The 21,967-nt window shown below is 38.5% G+C and overlaps 1 long non-coding RNA gene across 2 annotated transcripts in view; it reads right to left on the bottom strand.

Moving 5' to 3' along the window:
• LOC150090503 (uncharacterized) overlaps nucleotides 1–21,967 on the bottom strand; it is a 160,201-nt gene that overhangs the window by 36,191 nt on the left and 102,043 nt on the right. The window contains exon 1 of one of the 2 annotated variants that reach the window (XR_016547221.1): nucleotides 348–387. The exons of the other annotated variant lie outside the window; for it this stretch is intronic. This is a non-coding gene — a long non-coding RNA (uncharacterized LOC150090503). Of the gene's footprint in view, nucleotides 1–347; nucleotides 388–21,967 lie in introns of those variants that run through there. 2 annotated transcript variants of the gene reach the window in all.

Below are 21,967 nucleotides of genomic sequence, written 5' to 3'. Positions count from 1 at the left end.
GACACACGTGCATACGGATTATGTCCTACAACCAGATGAATACTTGCGCAAAGTACTAAACTTGAACTGTAAACTTTGCTACAGCTTCTCTGACATATTTGTGATGCCAGTTGCGGACTTCTCTCAAATATAATATCAAAAAGGAAATAATAACAAATACTAGCTTTCTAATTAGGTGAATGTAATGGTCTACTTTTAAAACATATACGTCAAAAAAGGTCAACATGTGAATTTATATTCTGCGGAATGATTAATAAATACGGAATACACACATTACGAAATATCTTAGTGATGAGATGATAGGAGAGATGATAATCACGAAAAATATACCGGTAGGAAGTACTCACATTCAGACCGTTAGGAACCATCCGCCGTTCGTACGTACTGCCGCAAATATACCGTACACCTGTGTTCATTTCTCTAGTCACCAATCGGCTATCGCCGGCCCGAAGACGTCACGATCTTGTGTTGCTGACAAGTAACTATCGTTTCGTCAGGTAAGCCACAGATGGATTTGTAGTGTGACAGCTGTCATCCTTTGTAGCTCTACGAATTGCTCTTAGAGCTCTCAAGAAAATGGGTAAGGATACTTAAAAGATGTTCAGGCACTGATGCAAGTGACAGCATGGCTGGAAAGCAAACCTACACAGATGCCGAACAATAGAACGAATGCTAACGCCGCTGTGCCGTTATATCGTTGAAAATCTTTTATTTTAAAAGCAGCATCCATCCTATGCCGAAGCATAGATTAGTACGATATAAAATATGCCCAACTTTTATGTATTGAATTCGAATATAATTGCAAGGAAGTGAAATGTTACAATGGTACCACCCACAAACAAAAAACAGCTGAAACTGAAAACCGGTAAATTAGCACGGCTGCTTAATACTATTTTGTTTTTAATTTTTATTTTTTTAAAGTTATCTTAGCAGATAACTTTAAAAAAAATAAAAGTTATCTGCTAAGATAACTTAAAAAAGAAAAAATAATCATAGTAGGCAGGCAGAAGACAATACTGTTGATATTTGTATTGCGGTAAAATTTTTCTTATGAATTCTAATTCGATAATAGTAGAGCATTTTGAAAACGAGGGCGGGGACTAATCTTTTAAAAAAATATATCAATGTTTTTAAAAATACGACTAACGAATTCCATAATACACAAGTAAATGTAAAGTACACAAGTAAAAATTCATCCCTTTTCAAATTTTCGGGCGCCCTCTAACGACTATGTTCCTCGGGAAAAACATGGTTAGTATAAATACAACTGTTTGTAAGAGATGCAGAATTGAAAAAAAGATGTTCTGGTATGATTAATAGATTATGAAAAAGCCTTCGACAGGTTCAGTCATGGGAAACTGATAAAGTGTACACGAGATATAGGAATAGATGGAAAAGATCTGAAACATTGCTTTTTCTGGAACCAAACAGCAGTCATAAGAACTGAAGTTCATACATCAGCATGCCTTTTCGATTTAACACAAATGATATTTAGAGAGATTGAAGAGCTGAGAGAAATCATAAGTGGCAAAAATATAAATAATCTATGATATGTTGATTATATGACCAAACTAGGTGAAAATGAGGAAAATATGCAGTTAACTATAGATGCACTGAACAGAAAGGGAAAGAATGGGAAGAGAACATTAACGAAGAAAAGGAAAGTGATGGCCATCAGCAAAAGAAAAGAAGCACCAAAATCAGAATATAAATAAATAGAAAAAGAACAGAACTAGTGGACAAATATGTGTACCTTGTCACACAATAACCAGTGATAGAAGAAACGAAGATGAAATAAACGGAATTGCTATGGTGAAACAGGCATTTTTCAACATGAAAATAAATGTTAACATTCCGAGGCCTTGGTATCAAAAAGAGGGTTAAGATTAATAAATGCTTTGTGGAGTGTGTGTTCTCATATCGTGCAGAAACTTGGGACACTAAAAAAAAAAGATTGAAAATAAAATCAGTGCATTTCAAATATGGACTTACAGGAGAATAATGAAGATATCATGGAAAAGGAAACTACGGAACGAAGAGGTACTGAAAATAGCAAATACTAAACGTACATTTCTAAACACATTGAAACTAAGGAAAATAGCATATATGAGCCACTTGATTAGAAAAAAAAATGATATTCAGAGATTGCTAATGGAAGGAAAAATAGAAAGCAAAAGAGGAAGAGGACGACCAGACAATTATGGATAGGAAACATAGAAAACTGGGGCACGCTTCAATGCAAAGAACTTCCAAGATTGACATAGAAGAGGGAAGAATGGAGATCCTTGGCACTCAACCTCCTTGAAAGACATGGCATATGACGGATGGATAAATATTATATCGGAAAATTAAGATTTCATCTGATAAAAAATCTTGCATGAATATCGCCAGAATTTTTTGGTGTGTGAGCACTCACAGATTAGTAAGTAATCTGTGGGGCGGGGGCGCTTGGGTTATGTAAGCCAATATACACCGTGCTGCCACTTTATTAGGTACACCCTAGCTATGCGCACGAATGGTTTGTCCCACAACGTTACAAGTCACATGACCACAATTGTGGATATAAATGCAGCAGAACAACCTTCCTAGTAGCAGTTAAGAGTACAAACCGCAGCAAGAATGGGGGAAAGGAGTGATCTAACGGACTTCGAACTTGGCATGGTAGTAGGTGCAAGACGGGCTGGACAAAGCATCTCTGAAACGGCAGTTCTCCTAAACTTTTCACACACCACAATTTAAAGGGTGTATCGAGAATGGTGCAACGAACACAAAACATCCTCTCAACGGCACTTCTGTGGAAGAAAATCTCTTGTTGATGAGAGAGGTCAGAGGAGAATGGAAAGAATGTCGCACATCACGTCAGAATACAACCTTGGTGCGCAGAACAAAATATCACAACGGACCACTAGTAGCAATTTGTCGCGAATGGGCTACAACAGCCGACGGCCACATCGCGTACCCTTGTTATCAACGAAGAACAAGAGAGCACGCCTCCTGTGGGCACAGCAACACCAGACTGGACTATCGAGGATTGGAAAACAGTTGCTTGGTCTGCCGAGTCGAAGTTCCTGGTGCTTCATGTTGATGGAAGGCTCAAAATTTGGCGAAACCAACATGAATCCATGGACCCGTCATGTCTGACGACTACTGTGCCAGGTGGTGGGGGCAGAGTTATGGTGTGGGGGAATGTTTTCTTGGCACACACTGGGTCCATTGACACCCATAGAGTCACATCTGAATGCCACATCGTACCTAAACATCGTTGCTGACCAAGTGCATCTGTTCAAATTGACAGTTTATCCTCAGTCAGATAGTTACTTCCATCAGGATAATGCTCCGGTGCACAAAGCCCGAATCACTATGGAATGGTTTCAGGAACATGACAATGAATTTTCTTTGCTGCAGTGGCCCGCTCAGTCCGCAGATCTCAATCCTATTGAACATCTTTGGGATGAGCTGGAAAGGGCTGTTCGCTGCAGGCCTAAACCTCCGTCGAATCTCAAGGAACTGCCTGACACACTCATGTCTGCATGATACACCATTCCTGCACAACGTTTTCAGCATCTTGTTCAATCCATGCCTACACGAATTCAGACTATTTTGAAGGCTAAAGGAGGCTCAACACGCTACTAGGTAGGTGTACCTAATAAAGTGGCAGCACAGTGACATCAATTCGAATAGCTAGATAATGGATTAAATAAAGTAGAAAGTGGCGCTACTAAAATCATTTGTTCCTCCCATCATATATGTATTTCATATAGTGTATTCACATTACAGGCAGTCAATGAAAAAAAAAAAAAAGAGAAAAATTGTGAATATTCAATTGTTCAGAAAAATATAATTCAGGGTGGGGAAAATTTAAGTTTACTGAAAATATGCAATTTCCCCGTTCGACAGTATCAAGAGTGTATCGGGAATACGCCATTTCCGAATAACATCTTATCCCAGACAGTGCTGTAGGTGGAAAAAGATGGTGGAGATGAATGTGACCGTCGACGCCTTTCTCCCATTACTTCAGCCAACTGGAGAGCGGTAGTGGCACAAATCACCGCCGACTTCAACTAGGGAGGAGTTAGAAACGTCTCCACCAAGACCATCAGGCGATCATTAGTCGCAATAGGTTATGCGAACCGCCGACCCACCACAGTCCCATTGCTATCACCAAGACACACAATCTACACCTCAACTGGGCAAAAGAACATCAGCACTGGACCTTGGATGATTGGAGACGGGTCTCCTGGTCCAATGACTCTCGTTTCCTGTTATTTCGAGATGATGGGAGTGTGCATATCTGGCGAAAACCGCACGAAGTTATGCACCCTTCATGTCAACAAGGAACTGTTCAGGCAGGTGGACGGTCGGTGATGGTCTGGGGTGTGTTCAACTGGCACACGTTGGACCTCTAGTACGTCTAGATGCATCTCTGAACATTCGAGGTTACGTGTCCATCTTTGCAGACCATCTGCATCCCTTCATGGTAATCGTGCACCCACAGGGCAATGGACTCTTCCAGCAGAAAATATACCTCCCCACAGAGCCATGGTGACTAGAACACGGTTCGAAGAACATTCGGCAGAATTGGCAACCACGGAATGGCCTTCCCGTTCACTGGACAAGAGCCCTGTGGAGCATCTTTGGGATGCTATGGAAAGGTCCGTTCGAGCTTTGGATCCACTACCTAGGAATGCAACGGAATTATGGACAGCAGTGCAGCAGACAGGGATGGAAATACCTGTGGAACACTTTCGTGAACTAGTGGACTCAATGCCTCGTTGTGTGACTACCCTTATTCTGGCGAAAGGTGGGTCCACCCGTTATTAGACGGTATATCCCATGATTTCTGTGCAGTCAGTGTACATGATATCAAAATTATTTTTTGCATCCAATTCCTTTGGAATCACATCATAGTATCCAAATTGGTGAGAAGACTTCGTCTTAAAAAATCCATGCTTTGTCTAAACTATACCTGCAGTCTTTGTGTAAATGATCCATCATTGCTTCTTTAACCAGTGACATCATAATTTTCCCCTAGAAGAGAAGTTAAACTAACAGGTCTATAATTACCCGCGTCACCCATTGATCCCTTTGTGAATTGGTGAAATGTTTGCACACTCCACTCCATGGGGACTCACCCTGAGTCCAAGAATACTTCCATAATTATAGCTAAGGGTTTGCTTACCTCCTTTTATGCCTCCTTTAATATATACTTTAATATATCCATCCACCCTAAGTATCTTTAGCTCCCTTTAAAGTTTGACAAGCTTCAAGCCACCACTTCCCTACAAAATTCCTCATGTGTAAATGGGGATGCAAAATAGCCATTCAGTTTTTCAGCTATCTGAGCAGAACCATCAACGATCAAACCATAGATATCAGGTGGGTCAATCTGATTTATCCCCTTCCTTCTAGAATTTTCATAAGAAAAGAAGAATCTACTGTTTTTCTTCGCATCCTTTGCCAAAGATTTCTCGTAATCTGCCTTCGCTTGCCTAACTTCCTTTGTGACTTGATTAGAGACTAACTAGCTTATATCTACCATAGGCTTCTGTATTGCTTGATAATTTATATGCATTCCAAGCATTTTTATTCTCTGCCACGACTCTCATTAGTTCATCTGACATTCATTTGGGCCTAAACCTAGAACAGTATTTCTTAGTTGGAACGAAAAGCCTAGTAGCTTCCAAAATTACTTCCTTGAATGCTTCCCATTTAGAATTTGCTTTTGGTAACATCATCAGTTAGTACCACTGCATAGAATTTAAAAACTGTCTGAGACCATTGTAGTCACCTTTAGGAAAGAAAAAGCTTTCCCTTTACCCCAATGATAGTTACGTCTTTAAGTAAATCACACATCAGTACGCTGTGATCACTGCCATCAAGTGGATCCTTCATCTATAAATTCTTAATTAATTTAGAAATGGAAGATGTCTCTATGATGTCTTGTAGAACACGTCAGTGCTGATACTTTCCGTAGTTGAATAATTATACAAATAGATTATATGTATTCCGCTCCCTCGTAGACAAGATCAGCGATCCAATGCACTGCGGAATCGGAGACCCGCGGACCCCAAGCCGGACCCAAAAATACATCGAATCACCGCCCCAATCTTTGAGCGAGAGAATACAATACGTCCGTATTTTAAAAACAATTTAAATGATTTGAGACGAAATAAATATATAGTGAATCCGTACTCTTAATACTTTAAGTACAAAATTCTTTAGTCTTTTAATGTTTTATAGGATTCTTAATTTTTTATGTTTTAAATATTAGTTTTTAAAGTATTAAGAGTATGGATTCACTATGTATTCATCTGATCTCAAATCATTATAATTGTTTTTAAAATACGGACGTATTGTATTCTCTCGCTCAAAGATTGGGGCAGTGATTCGATGTATTTTGGGGTAGGGCTTGGGGTCCACGGGTTTCCGATTCTGGGGTGCATTGGATTGCTGATCTTGTTTATGAAAGAGCGGAATACACGTAATCTATTTGTATAATTATTCAGCTACGGAGAATATCAGCACTGACATGTTCTACAAGATATCATAGAGGTAAATCTTCCATTTCTAAACTAATTTACTTATAACGTAGAACGTATTGAGCCATTGCTGATCTGTTAGCTATTAAATGAATTCTTAATATTCAACATATGTTCAACAACAACGTATTGATGATGTAACTACTTGTCGAACGAGAATTTCTGTACCACCTCGGCGATGGAGTGACCCATGCCTCGGGCACCAACTATCATCCCTCTTTCAAAGTCGGTTAACTCACGACGTTTATCCATACTGACATCGAATTACCGTCTAAGTGAATGCTGTGTATCTATATACCAGCGAAGTGGTGGGTTCGTCCACTAGCGAGAGGGGTGACAACCTCGCGTTGCCCAGGTATCACACGAATTCTGTCCTTTCAGTGTACTTCGATTTCAGGTAAACTTTTGATACTGTCGCATATGGAAGAGTACTCTACAAGTTGGAGCGATATGGCATTAAGGGAAAGTTGCTGTTGTGGATAAAGTGATCGGTTAGTGGGAGAAGACAGAGAGTGCTAATCAATGGACAGTGCTCTTCGTGGACTAATGTTATTAGTAGAATTCCCCAGGTTCGGAGTTAGGTCCACTGTTGTTTTATATATTTATCAATGATATTGATGAAGGTATATCAGACTTAATATTTAAGTGTGCAGATGATAAAAAGGTTGTCAGGGTTGTTAATGACAGTATGTTACTGCAACAGGATCTAGAAAAGTTGGGGAGATGTGCTGACAGTGGCAACTGAAGTTTAACATTCGCAAATGCAAATTACTGCATATGGATAGAAATATCCCCAGACAAACGTACCAACTGTGTGGTCCTACTCTCAGGGTGGTAGAGAATGAAAAAGAGCTGGGGGTAATTGTGCAGTCAGATATGAAATTTTCTGAGTAGTACAGGCAGGCTGCCAGGGAAGGTTAATGATATATAGGAATGTTGCTAGTAGGGAGAAGGAGGTGATTATTTCTTTGTATAAGGCAATGCTACAGGTCTAGAGGCCTCAAGGATGTAGAGTTGCTAAAACGAGCACAGAGAAGAGAAACAATATTGGTAAGGAGAACGAAGGGGTGCATTTACTAAGAGGGGCTTAAATTCTTCAAAATGCATCGTCTATACACTAGTCACCTGCGAGGTGATCAGATTGAGGTGTATAAGGCCTTGAATGGGTTGAGCAGGCCCAGTGCTGATGGGATTGTTCCTCTTGCTCAGATTACGAGCCTGGGGGTCATAAACTCAAATTGAGGAAGGACAGTTTGGCAATAGATGTTTGGAAATTTGCCTTTAGCCGGCAGGTGGTGGATTGCTGGAATAAATTTCCTTCTGTCGTTGTGAAATTAGCTGAAAGGTCTGGGTTTGCAATGAAATCTATAATTTCTTGCTATGAAATTTATCCATTTTTTATATTTATTATTTATTTTTTTATTTGAAATACCACTCTAGTCCATTTTTATAGATACTTTGCAAAACAAATGAATATTTGCAAGATATTTACATTTCTGTCTAAGTTTACAATATAAGTAAATGTGCTACTTGGATTGGAAAGAACTGGTTAAACTTTTAGAGCCAATGGTTCTATGAGATAGGATTTTTTTTTTTTTTTTTTGGCTGATGCTGTATATGCTTGCTTTCTTTTGCATCATGGTTTTACTCAAGCAGCTGGTAAAAGATAAATGGTCTATAGTTGTGAGGATTACAGTAATCTTTTCATGGTTTAGGAATGGCCAATACATAGGAGTGATGCCATGAATGGGCGCTCAATGGAGATGCGATTGTACGTCAGCAGCTAGGATAATAATTTGTTATCTAAATGTTTGAGCGTAATGTAATATATTCCGTCGCCACCAGCAGCACTGTTCTTTGAGATAGATATGGCTTCGTGAAGTTCGAGCATAATTAGTAGTTGAATGTCGAGTAAAGAAGTGATTCTGAGGTTCGGTTGGAATTTTTCTGCTGAAGCTTTAATCTTCTGGAATGATGGATTTTATTCAGTCGATGCGGAAAACTGTGAAATACGGTTCCGTAGGGCATTCGTAATCTCTGCAGGAGTAAAAAGTTCCTCTGCCCATTCATTCCAGATGAAAAGTGAAGAGAATAATGGAGGAAAATTGCCAATTAGTGTCTTCATTTTTTCCATATTATTCTTACATCAGAATAAGGTTACAAACGGATTCCAGGAGTCTCTTTTAGCTTCCTTCCTGATGTGGCGGGTCTTGGCCTTAAGTCTCTTATAATTTATGAAATTCATGGTTGTAAGGTGTTTACGGAATAGATTCCACGCTCGGTTCCCTCACCCCCTTTTTTTGCAGTCTTACAGTCTTCATGAGGTTCTATGGTTGCTTGACTGTGATTGGGTCATTGTAGTAGACGTAGCTGCTGGTATTTGTTTTTAATGTGATCGGTGACGTGTTAATAACATAAGAGTCGAAGATCTGATCATCAAAAGATACATGGTAAGTGTACTTTTTCCCAATCTGCCTTCCCGAATTCCCGAATGGCGATGCTGTCTTCCAAGATGACAATGCGCCGAGTCATCGGGCACTTGTTGTGCAGTTATGGTTTGAGGTACGCAGTTATGGTTTGAGGTACAGAGTTTTGACTTCTAGTTATCGATTGGCCTCCGACCACCACCGATATCAATCCTATTGGGCACTTGTGGGACCTATGGAAAGGCATATCAAGCGTCTGGATACATCAATCACCTCCATACGTGCATTGCTGATCGCATTACACACAGCTTAGTTGGCCATACTTCCCGAACGCTTCCGACATCTTGTTGAATCAATGCCCCGTCGGACAGCTGCTGTACTGATAGCAAAAGGAGGACCTACAAAGTATTAGACAAGTGATCATAATTCAGTGATCACCCAGTGTATGTCTCTTGTACGCAGATACCAACTGCATTATGACCCTTAATTAACACATCGGTGTCATCAATACTGCTGCGAAAGTCTCTGGAATTCTATTGGACGACACTGTTCATTGTCTGGACTTAAATGACGAAGCTGAATCTGTCTGCTTTTTGAAAGTCTGAATTAGGCGGTCAGTCTTCATTTTATCTCTTTTTGAAAATAATAGGTCATGCGCCTGTATTACGCTCCGGATGAGTCTCCGCAATGGTTTCGTCTTCACTGGAAATTTCAGTGATATCCATAACGAGGAGTAAGTGAATTTCTTCCTGACGGAATCTGTTCCCTGTTTGGATATGCCTTACTGGAGTTGTATGAGCAGTAGGTGGTATCAAGATTATTCCTATCTTCAGTCTGCTGATTTGAGGAACGAGGTGTAGAAGAGAGTAAGGATCTAGTTCATTCAGAAATGGAAATTCTTGGTGAAATCCAGGTATCCCTCTGAGCTGATATTGAATGAAATAATTGTGAGGCTTCAGCATAAGTACGTCTTGGCATCTGTTGTAATTGCTTTCTTTCTTCTAAAAATGAGACATTCTTTTCTATCTTGTATTTCTGGAATTTTTCTCGTATTTCCTCTACTCATAAGTTTCGGAGAAGGTGCCTTTACAATTGAAGCAAAGCGAAAGTGAGCACTACAATCAGCTCGGGCAAGCTTCTTCGATCCATTGTTTAGACGTACTGCGTTCCCCCGACATATTTTTTGAGAGTGTTCACATTTCTGACACTCTTAACATCTTATTTTGTTTGGAATGTACGGACGAATTCCAGAGTTCAAATACCGGGCTTTCACTGATGAATGTAGGTTTATTGAACTAAAAATCAGTATGATGCTATGAGTTCGAATAAGCTTGCCATCTTTCTTAAGCAAAATTCTCTTTGCCTGTGTGATATTCTGATCCTGGACAATTTCTTCTTGTGAGCCATTCATTAGGTCCCATAACGAAATTACAACTTTCATGGTATTGAGGTTGGAACTCCACCTTAACTGGGACTCTACTGAATGAGGTGAATTTCAGAAGAGCCTCAGAGTTTATATGGCTGGTCGTTTCCCCAGCAGGTCAACATTTCATTCTTCGCACCATTATCGGGGCTAGCCGCGTAGGTAAAGTGCCTGCCTGGCAACCCAAAGTTCGCGGGTTCGATTCCCGCCTCGCGCTGGTTATCACGATGGTGCAGAACCAACCGGTTGGTTGGATATCCCGGCCACGATACACGAAGGAAGCAATTAAAAACTGGTTCCTTAGTGTATTGATCACATCTTACGAAATAAATAAATAAATAAATCCGGCCGGCTACGCTCTCAGGACATTTCTGCGTGAGAAATAGTGAAAGATTACCTATTGACTGGTTTGGTAAAGGATGCAGAATCAGGAAACTTGAATGTTATACTTAGGGAGCATCGGTCTCTTTAGGTGGATTATGTCATCAGCCTCGGTCTTCGGTCTCTTTAGGTGGATTATGTCATCATCGAGTTGATGAAAATCCATGGAATTTGGATTTCCAGTCTTAATCAATAGAAAGTTGTTGCAGTACATGGTTTGCTCCCATCCGCTCTTGGGTTAACTTTATCGCCCAGGTTTCCGGCACGCGCTACGGAGAGGAGAGCAGTGCCAAGTATTAGCATTAGTAATGGCATATGATGCAAGAAAGCAAGCTTATACAGCATCAACCAACAAAAAAAAAAAAAAAAAAAAAAAAAAAAAGCACTTCAATTTTTATTCACTTATCCATTCGCTCTAAAATCTGTTCAGTTCTTCCTTGGAACTATTTAAGCTATCAACTTCCACAACCACAGGTGGAACAGATTCCAGCAATGAACACTTTTTGTTACAATACAACATGAACGATTGTTGTCCGTATATCCGTTTAAACTGGATCAATGAGTCGTCAGGGGAAAGTTACTACTACGAATAAAGGGTTAGTTTAGTTCAGAAGATAGAAGGTTATCCACGACCGCTTCTCCTTATGCGTTAATGTTCTGGGTTGGGCATCCAGGAGCTCAGTGTTTAATTCCCGTAACTGTTTATAATATTTATCAAATATCATTGACTTAGCCATTTCAAGTTTGATGTCGACATTCGCTGATGATACACAGGTGTGTAGGATGAATAATTTCATTAATTTCGGTATGCAGCTTCAAGAAGACCTAGATAAATTATTTGGATGAGCTGAGAAATGACATCGGCGGTTTAACGTTGGAAGACGCATCTGCATAAATAGTAATCTCAGAATACATATATATTCGTTAAACTCAAGGTTATCGATAATGAGATTGATTCGGAGATAATATAATTGTGTACTCTAATATTACGTTATCTGAGCAGTCCAGTCAAGTAGCTAGGCAGACTCTGGGGTTCTTCTGTATCATTATCACTGCCTTGAATACTGAATATAAAGTTAGAAACCTACTTTTAGGATGTAGAGCTGTCGGAAAAAAGTGCAGAGAAAAGCAGCAGGATCAGTTGGGCCACGAAACAGTATTCTTACCAATAAAGATGAGTTTTATAAATTGTATCATCTAGAAACTAACATTTTCATGGGGATCTAATTGAACGGTTAGATAAATAAAATGTTCACATTGGCCATGGAGTGAAAAACAAAATTCTCGCGTTATTGACAGGATTCAACCTCCAGCCTTTTCTATTGTCCCGAGTTTGAAAACTGTCAATTGGCACAACACTCAACCTCAACAAGGAGACCACACTCCCACAGACAGAAGAAACAAAGATAGACAGATGAACGAAGATGACATACCTTGCAGACAGTACAACAACCTCCATCAAGACTGCATAGATAAGTTGGCTTCCAACGCTTGGCTCACGAAAAGAAGGCTCTTCCCTGAGACTGAAGGATCCATGCTCGCCATCCAAGACCAGGTAATCAACGCCAGGAAATGCAACGCTAAGGACCCCGGAATAACAGATAACACATGTTGACGATGCCACCTGGCCGCAGAAGCAATTGGGCACAACACCGCAGTATGCATGGTAATCACCCAAACGAAGTATACTCACAGATACGACAAGATAGGATGATACATCACAAGCTGCACAAAAATACCAGCTGATCAAAGGAAGTGTACCGTATTACAAGTACGAGCCTCAGGACCCCTACTCACAGACTGTACTGTGAGAATGCCATAGTAAGGAACATGACGATCCCTCGCAGCAGACCAGATATAACACTCATCGACAGAAGAAGGAAATGGCTACCTACGTGATCGATATAGCGATGACCAACACCAGCATTCTCCAGAAAATCTACGAGGAAAAGATCAGGAAGCACAAAGACCTAAGACAGAGTCTTTACTGAACGAAAAACCGTTGCTTGACACCAACTAACTCGGTCATGGAGTGAAAAAAAAAAAAAAAAAAAAAAATTCTCGCGTTATTAACAGGATTCAACCTCCAGCCTTTTCCATCCTTCGCCAGCTGATGCTACATAAGCCTGCTTTCTTGCATCGTATGCCTCTACTAATGCTAAGTGAAAGAAATGTGGCGTATGGAACAAGTAATGATCATCCCGATCACTATGTCAACCACCGGAATGGTGCTAAAGGAGGCCTATTGCTGTAGGGCCTACAGCAATAGGCCTCCCAGAAAACATTTACACGGAACTCCAGAAAGCCGCGAGCCTGTACACCTGTAGGACAGTCAGAGAATTCCTCGACTAACAATAAAAATAAACAATGATAAGAGTAATTGGACACAACTACCGCCCCATGCACTTGGTACTAGTACCCGTTAAGGGCCTGGAAAAAATCTCATAAAGAAGAAACATTTTTACAATGCAAAGAATGGTGATATAATGTAACGTATCTGCATTTTGAACAGTTCACGTTTAGGTTACTTTGATCTTTTTCATCCTGCCAGCATTAAGTCCGTTAGCATTTCGACAGTTGCCATTTTGAACCTGTTGGTATTTTGAATTGCCCGTGTTTTGAAGTTGGTGTTTGATACTTTTAATGTTATAAAATGTTCGCATTTTGATTTTGGGTATTTTGATTATCTGTAATCCGACCTCGCTGGTAGTACATTGTTATTATCGCTCTCCTTCCATTTCGTATGGGAAAGCCCTGGGTTAGAACCACTTTAATAATAATAATTTATTTATCCGTATTTTATGTTACACTTTTTTAGGAGATAACAGCAAAAAGGGAGGGAGAACACATAAGCCAATGGGTTTTTTTAGGGAGTGTTCCCTTAAAAAATGATGAATATACAAATATACAATTGAAATACTGTATATACAGTTCTGAAATAGTACAGGTAATGTTCAACAGAAAAGACATAAATAAATTGGAGTTTTTTCTACATTTCTTTACGGAAGACTTCGTAAACCATCTCTATTTATAATAAAATTGTGAACATTTTTGCAATTAATAGGAGGAATTTTATAATTTATTTATCATTATTTTGTTTTTGTTTTTTACACTGTGGTCGACTTAGTCTGCTTTAGGCAAGGTTTTTTGGAGATCAGTGTGGGCAACATGGAAAAATTCCAACTTTGAAGAACAAAATAAATAATTTTTATATTCGAATACAGTTACATTGTCACGTTTTCACACGCACGCATATATATATAACCATTACAAGGGTAATATATTGTATGCTTGAAGCAAAATAATTTTTTTTTTTTTTTTATATGGAATCACTCTCCTGGAAACAACGGCAATAAAATGAACACAGAAAAAGGGTGAGATTACTAATTTTCTAAATGACATACAATGATCGGAGGCATTTATTTATGTGCCACAAGAGATGTACATAATCTAATAAGTAATTCATAACCTTATTTAGGAAAGTGCAACTGGTTGCACAGAACGTACGGCAGTTATATTTCGAAAATGAGATTATATGAACAACAGAAAATAGTTTTTCGACATGAACAGTAGCCATTACAATAGCTATCGATATATGGTAGAATTGTATACTAGCTAAGTGCAGTGGATTGTATTTCCTGAAAGACTTTCATTTTTCAGAGCAGATTGCCTTCAAGAACTGCCATTGCTATCGGCTCAATGAATGTCATATGTTATTGCAGAAATGCCATAGAGCTATGGCACTGCTGCAGTAACACTGACAAAATAAAAGTAAATGCCTCTTTTCATTTTGTATTTATTACTAATTTATATCAATTTATATTTATTTATATTATTTCAAGCGCGAGGTTGTCCTGGAGTATAAACAGAAAGTTTTTTAAATTTATTTACTCAACAGAACGCAGAAAAGCGACCTGCCACTCACAAACTGTCTCTCATGTATCAGACTTAGCAATTAACTGAAGCGTGCCCATAGCGACGCTTTGAACACTTTTTTTGAACACTAAAAAAAAAAAAAAAAAAAAAGGATGTGATGATATACAGCGCACATGCATTGGCCAAAATCAGAACATCAAGGTATCCTTATGTAGGATGAGTGAATGAGCCAGAAGAATATTGATTCCAATTTCCAATCTCGCCTGCTATTAGTTTATTCGCAATGAGTAGGATAATAAATTTATTAAAATAATAATAATATAGGATTAGGCTGACCTCCTTATTTAAATATAACGGAAAAACAAAGTTTTAATTCACCAGCGGTTGGGCCCTAGGCGCATCAGCAACTTAAATTATGACTGTGGAATTTGCAGTCTGCGCGTGTAGCACAGAGGTATCATCATCGTCCTCCCCACACCGGGGTAGAAAAGGCCGGGGTTCGAATCCTGTCGATGACGCGAGGAACTTTAGTGGGCCTTTTTCACTCCGTGACTGAGTTAGTCGATCTCAGGCATAGATAGTAAGATTTCCCCCCCCCCAGAAACTGGGGTTTTTTTCGTCCAGCAAACAGACAAATCGAGTAGAGAACACACGCAATTTACATACAAAATAGATGGGTAGATGTAATGTGGGTAGATGTAATCATTTACGGAAGAACCTAATAAATATGCATTTTCACGGGTCGATTTGCATGTTCTGCGGGCTAAAAAATCGGAGTAACTCGGGGAGAAAATCCTATTTCCTCCTCCTGAGATCGGCTAACTGCAGCCCTAATTGAAGAGGCTTTTAGAAATTCCTCCAATCGTAGATGGGAATCGAGCCCAGACCTCTCCAAAACGAGTGAGAAGCAACAAACTCAATACTGTCAAGGAGGAAAGGCCAACCTCTAAATAACTTTAGGAAAACTTTTTAAGCTCAACTGCGTGAGTCAGATAACTGATGGTCTCGTAAATGCAAATAGGGGAATATTTACTCTGTTTATATGGCAGTTGATACCGTTTAGGCGATACTAACCTACTAAAAATTTGATTCAAGGGATTACATAGTGTTCTTAACACTGATCCCAATTTGTTACCTATTAAAGGCCCTCGTGTGTAGCACAATTGCTAGAATCGCTGTCCTCCCCACATAGGACAAAACCATTTTGTTTGTAAATTGCATGTTCTGAGGTCGAAAAATCCGACTTTCCGGGAGAAAAAAACCATGCTACCCTCTCTCTCTTGAGACCGACTAACTCAGCCACGTTGTGAAAAAGGCCCATAAAAATTCCACACGTCATCGACGTTACTCGAACTCAGGTCTTTTCCACCCGGCGTGGGGAGGAAGGACGGCGATCCTACAGTGGCGTATCCAGGTATCATCGTAGGGGGGGATGGGCATGGTGACCAGGAATTTGAGGTTTTTTAAAACCTCTCCTGCATTAATTTTCTTTAATTTCGAATTTTTGGTTAAGGGGGAGGGGATTTTCCCTCTCTGCCCACTCCTGAATACGCCCGTGATCCTATCAATTGTACTACCACGAGAGCTTGAGGTTAGTGAAGGAATTTGAGTGAGTCGCGAAAAGTCATGCGGTTGGTTAAAAACATTTTTAATATATACAGTAATGATTAAAATATATAAGAAAATAGCCTTTTGATAAGAGAAATAACCTTTCAATATAACCGTTTAGTTTTTTTTTAATTTATTTTGTAGAATAATATAATATAACAAAATATAATAATTGCAATATATATCACGGTGTTTACACGTGGGCATGTGATTTATATGTGGGCGGCGAGAAATTTCCAGAAGCAAGCGTGGGTGAGCACGTTATTCAAAATTCTGTGAAAGACTATTGTGTACGCTTACTGAAAACACAGTCTTCTCCTTAGTGAAACAAAACTAAAAAATAAATAAACTTGAATACTGTACTTGTTGACATGTTTTCTGCTTCTCATCTTCAGGGTAGCGATTTTTAATCGTTAGTGCGCCTCCATGTGGTGGTTTGAGAAATTAAAGTAGGTAGCAGAAGATTTAGTAGAGTGAAAAACAGAAAACATAAAACGCGTATTATTAATGTTTATTATAATCTAAAAGAATTATTATATCTATCTAGACGGGATTTATGTATGAGAAATCTTTACAGAGTGCACTTCAAAGGAAGAATCAGGTTTGTAGCATTATTTTTTGATATAGCAGTTTGTACTTAATTTATGTTGTCTTTGTGGATGTATCATAAAACTTTCACTAACGTTTGCCATTCATAGATATCTAAAAGTATCGGGCACAGAATATATATATGGGTGTTTAGTTAAAAGTTTTGGGGGAACCATGCAAGCTGCCAATATTTCGTAAATTGATACTGTACTATTCATAGTTAATACTTATTTGAGGCGAACAATAAACTTGTTAACGAGCCGTTTATTATTCGACCAAATTAACCAATCGCGATCCATTGGGAATTATGAACTGCTCTTCTCATAATTACAACAGTGGAAAACGAGGAAAGTAATATCATGGTGTCCTAGTTTACCTACAGATAATTATAATACCTGTAGGTAAATTAGCTATAATTAGATCATGCTAGGGCCACGCAAATACAGAAGCCAAGCGCTAGCTCTGAGGGGCGGCAAAAGAGTTGTATTACTGCGATCTTTTCAAGTAGTGAGGGCTGCATTTTCCAGTTTGTTTGTAGAATTCATTTCCCCTTCAACTAGCTATTTTAAGACTAATAGAATATCACACAGCACAGACAGATATGAATGCAAATTTTTGATTACATTATGAAAATTCCAAGTTAAAAATATTCGATATAAAAATATTTATATTCAGATATTTTAAAATATATTTCAATGTAAATATTTAATATTTAATATTAAAAATATGCAAGTTAAAAATATTCACTATCAACAAGGATGACCTTCCAAGTAATAACGAAGCGTATTTGCTGTTGCTTCTTAAATTTCTTTGACTAACTAGTAAACAAGATATTAATTCCTCATTAATTTCTCAGTTTAAAAATCATTTATTCTTTCAATTTCATGCTTCGTTACTGAATTAGCTAATTCTATGTTAGTGTGGAATATTCTATTCGAGGAAAGAAAAAAAAAAAAGGACTGTTTCCAAATTGTAGTTTAAAAATAAACGCAAACATGAAAGTACAGAAACGGAAATGGGATGGCGTCACCAAGAATTTGTAATTTACTGATATTTGATATACGCGTTGAAATCGTAATTAAAGGAAGATTGCTTTCAAAATAGAATCAAAGCCATACCTGATGTTTTTACAGAAGAATACAATAGTAGAAAGTGAATGTGCTCATCGTGATAAGTTTCAACCATCGTTACTCATTATGTTCAGTAATTAAAGATTAGATTTGGATGCGAAGGCATAAATTATTTGGTAGGAAACATATACACATGCATCATAATATGGGATGCGCGATAAGCTTGGTCTGCCAGTTTATCTCTGGGATTACCGTGCTGCGCAAGGTTATCGTTGGCGAATATTTACAAATTCTCAAATGACCCCTCCCCCTTTTTTTTTCTCTTCAGCGTTGAGTGAACATGAATAAAAAATATGAAATATTTACTTATTCTGGTTATTATTGACAGTAACGGATGAGTTACTTATCAGTGTACGTTAGGTCAGATAAGAACTGCATCAGGAAGCAACTAGATGGTTTTCTGCGCATGCGTATAAAATCGACTTCAAACTCTGTTTCTATAGAATCAAAACCATATCTCACAGGCAGTTCTATCACTAGATGCAAAAGATGCCCCAAACGATGTCGAAACGAGGGTGTGGCTACTGACGAGTTTTCCTCCACAAGGATGGAAGGGGAAAAAATCAGTTAAGGAATTAATGGTGTGCCTCGTTAACTTCTGAGTAGTTACAGGGTAGTCATTAGCTGTTTAAAAAAATAAAATTAAAAAAACTGTAAAACAATGCCGCATAAAAAAAATTCACGTAGGTTTAAAATTTAATGTTTTAAACTTTATGCCTAAAATTTAAAACATTAGAGGCATAAAATTTAGTGTTTTTTTTTTTTTTTTTTTTTTTTTAGAAACAAAAAAAAAGATAGTTCAAATGTTCACCACCGGAGGGTCATTATTTTTTTTTTGCGGGCCACTACCATTATATATTTTTAAATTTAAATACATTGTATTATAAAGTATTTATTTCCTAAGGCCACCGTATCCTAGTGGTAGAGGAGCGGGAGTACAAAAGCATACGCTCTTTGAGGGGAACGGGGTTCAAACCCCTTGCTGCTAAATATGGTCGATTTATTAACGCGCGCTGAACCAGTGTCGTAAATATTGGTCCATTTCTCCCAACGTGACCTTTTGAGGGGCCTCCATCCTGCAATGGATTGACGATAACTACAGATTTATTTATATAGAAGGCCGCCGTAGCCTAGTGGTCAGTCGCGCGTGTGCATAAGTACACGTGCCTTGAGTGACCCGGGTTGAAACCCATGACTGCTGAATAAAAGTAAAGTGCAGCCATTATCAACCCACTGCAGGTGGAAGCCTCCTCAACAATTCATGCTAAGGGAAATAGACCATAATCTGCCACGCTGGTCCAGTGCGGGTTGGCAGATCGACCGTATTCAGCAATCAGGGGCTTGAACCCCGGTCTACTCAAAAAGCGTGTGCTACTGCACTCCCGCTCCTACCCACTCGGCTACGGAGGCCGGTCATGACTGCTGAATACGGTGCTGTTTCTTGTATTCTGTCTATCTTGTGAACTCTTCTGACCGTTTGGTCGTTCCGGAGTATAAACAGAAAATTTATTTATTTATTTTATTTGCCTAGGTGTACTGTACGGACTACTTTCGTAAATGAGATTAAAAAGGAACTTAACAGCGGACGAATAAATTCAATTATTTTTAAAAGGTTAAATACAGAAAAATGACAAAGAAGTGTTTCATTTATTAATATAGAACAGATTTTTTATTTATTTTTTTACCCACATCGAAAAGTTCCTAGACCAGTCTCGCAGGCCGATTGGGGGCCCCACGGGACGTTAATGGAATAACGGTAGCTTTATTCAGATTGTTCGTCCGTCTTGTGTGGCTGAGAGTGTAGCGGTCAACCAACGACACAGTAGTGCACGCGTTTCGAGCTCCTGACAGCTAAATACGGTAAATGTCCAACGTCCACACTTAACAAATGGACTCGCACTGTAATGGAATTTCATAGAATTTTATATTTTGGTATTATAAACGATTTGTATAGATGACCAAGATTTCATTAAAATTGAATCAATTGAAATTTGGAAATTGTTTATAATTTTATTATAATTTTTAATACATTTTTATAAATTTATAAAAATTATACCTTGTTATAAAATTTATATAAAATATATAAATATCTATATATATAAATAACGGTATGTTTAGGTATTACCGAGACGAGACGGAGTGACACGAAATTTTCAGAGAATGCTTTATTCATTCTGGGAGGTTTTAAATCCAATTTACACTTCATAGTCCCATTTCCACCAGAGAAACATTGCGATAAATTTGGAACAGCTCTAATCCTTTTCATAATTTCAAGACTTATAATATTTGTGATTAAACGTTTTAAGTCACAATTTTGCCAACTAAAGAAAATATATATATATACTATACAAAATCCAAACTTATGTTATCCTTAAATTTGTGAAAAATGCAGATTAAAAAGATATATTAAGAAATTAATTAATAAATTAGGATATATTAATTTCGTTCTTCGTTTGGGAATTTTTGGTGCATCGGCTATTTTGGGATGGTGCGCGGTTTCACATGGTTTATCGCGTATTCTGCACAAAGTAGCCAGGTTGGAAGGAGCAGCAGTGCGTAGCACACGCTTCTTGATTAGACCGGGGTTCGAGCCCGTCACCACCAAATACGGAGGATGCGGAAAGGTCAGGGTATGACCACCGCATATCCCGGAGCAATATGGTCTTAGTTGCTAATGCGCCTAAAAACCAAATAACAACAACATCTGCACAAAGTGTGTTTATGGGCCAATTTAAATGTTGGGAGATGAAAACCCGAAGCTGCTGTATTTAACTTATAAGCATAAGGAGCCTTTTAATTACAGTTCTCGAAACCAATTTCTACCACCATTGTAATTCCGGTCTCGGGAAAGCTGACCAATCTGCTCCACACTCACCCTTCTCCATTATGCCTAAACTTTCTACGTGTTCTGTTTTGGTGAGTCAGACATCAACATATTTTTACTCATATACAGTATTTAAGATTTCTTTTTAATAGTACTGTAATTGCCATATAGTGCAGGGAAGGCACAAGCTTTTGCTGCATTGGCCGAAAAAATAAAATAAAATACGAATTATTTGCTTCCCTTCTCACATAGATAACTATCCAGTTGAGCTTTGAATTTATTCAAACTGTCAGCCTCTACTTGCGAAGGTGGGAAGGCAACCCTGTTCCAGCAATCGACGACTCCCCTGACTAAAAGAAAACTTCCTACAATATAGTCTAAACCACTTCCCTTGTAATTTTAATTTATGTTCCCGAGTACTTGGAATTCTCTATAACAGTGAAAATTCCGCCATCGTTCATTTTACTAACCCCTATCAGAGCCTTATAAATCTCAATCAAGTCACCTCTCGGGTGTCTAGTTGCCAATTTGCCGATCTCACAATGCAAGTTGCCCGTCTTTGGACCCTTTCAAGAAGCTCAACGTCTTTTTTCAGATGAGGTCTCCATACTCAAACACAGTATTCCAAATGTGGTCTTACAACTGCCTTATACAGTGAGATTATGACCTCGCTATCTCCAAAGGATAACGCTGGATAAATCATCGATATTACACCATGGGCTTTCCTGGCCTCCTGTTTACACTGCTCAGAAAACTTCATATATGTCCTTATCGTAACTCTCAGCTCCCTTTCTTCCTCTACTGTTTTTAAGTCAACCCCACCAAGTGTATAATTTATTTTAGGGTTGCTATTCCCCAAGTGCAACCCTAAAATAGACACTGAACAAAGTTATGTAGATAAAATTTTAGGTGTATTTTAATTGTAAGAATTCGTTAAACCCATTTAAAGATAGAAAAGAATGAAGCATAAACACATCCAATAAAATATGGAATAATTTACTAATTTTTCTATTTCTATTATTTAAAAATTACATTTCTGTATTTTCCAACTCGCGTGGAACGTAACACTTCTTTTTCCATTACTTTTAGTATTTTCAGTTCGAGGATTTGTCGATAAGGGATATGAGAGCCAGATACGAGATGTGGCAATAGAGTTCCCTAACTGGTGCTGT

The sequence above is a fragment of the Mastigoproctus giganteus genome, chromosome 1 (genome assembly GCF_048544385.1).
Source record: "Mastigoproctus giganteus isolate SK-2022 chromosome 1, ASM4854438v1, whole genome shotgun sequence".
In the NCBI taxonomy this organism is placed as follows: domain Eukaryota; kingdom Metazoa; phylum Arthropoda; class Arachnida; order Uropygi; family Thelyphonidae; genus Mastigoproctus; species Mastigoproctus giganteus.
Note: the sequence above shows the minus strand (reverse complement) of the source record. Positions and strands in the feature narration are given on the sequence as shown.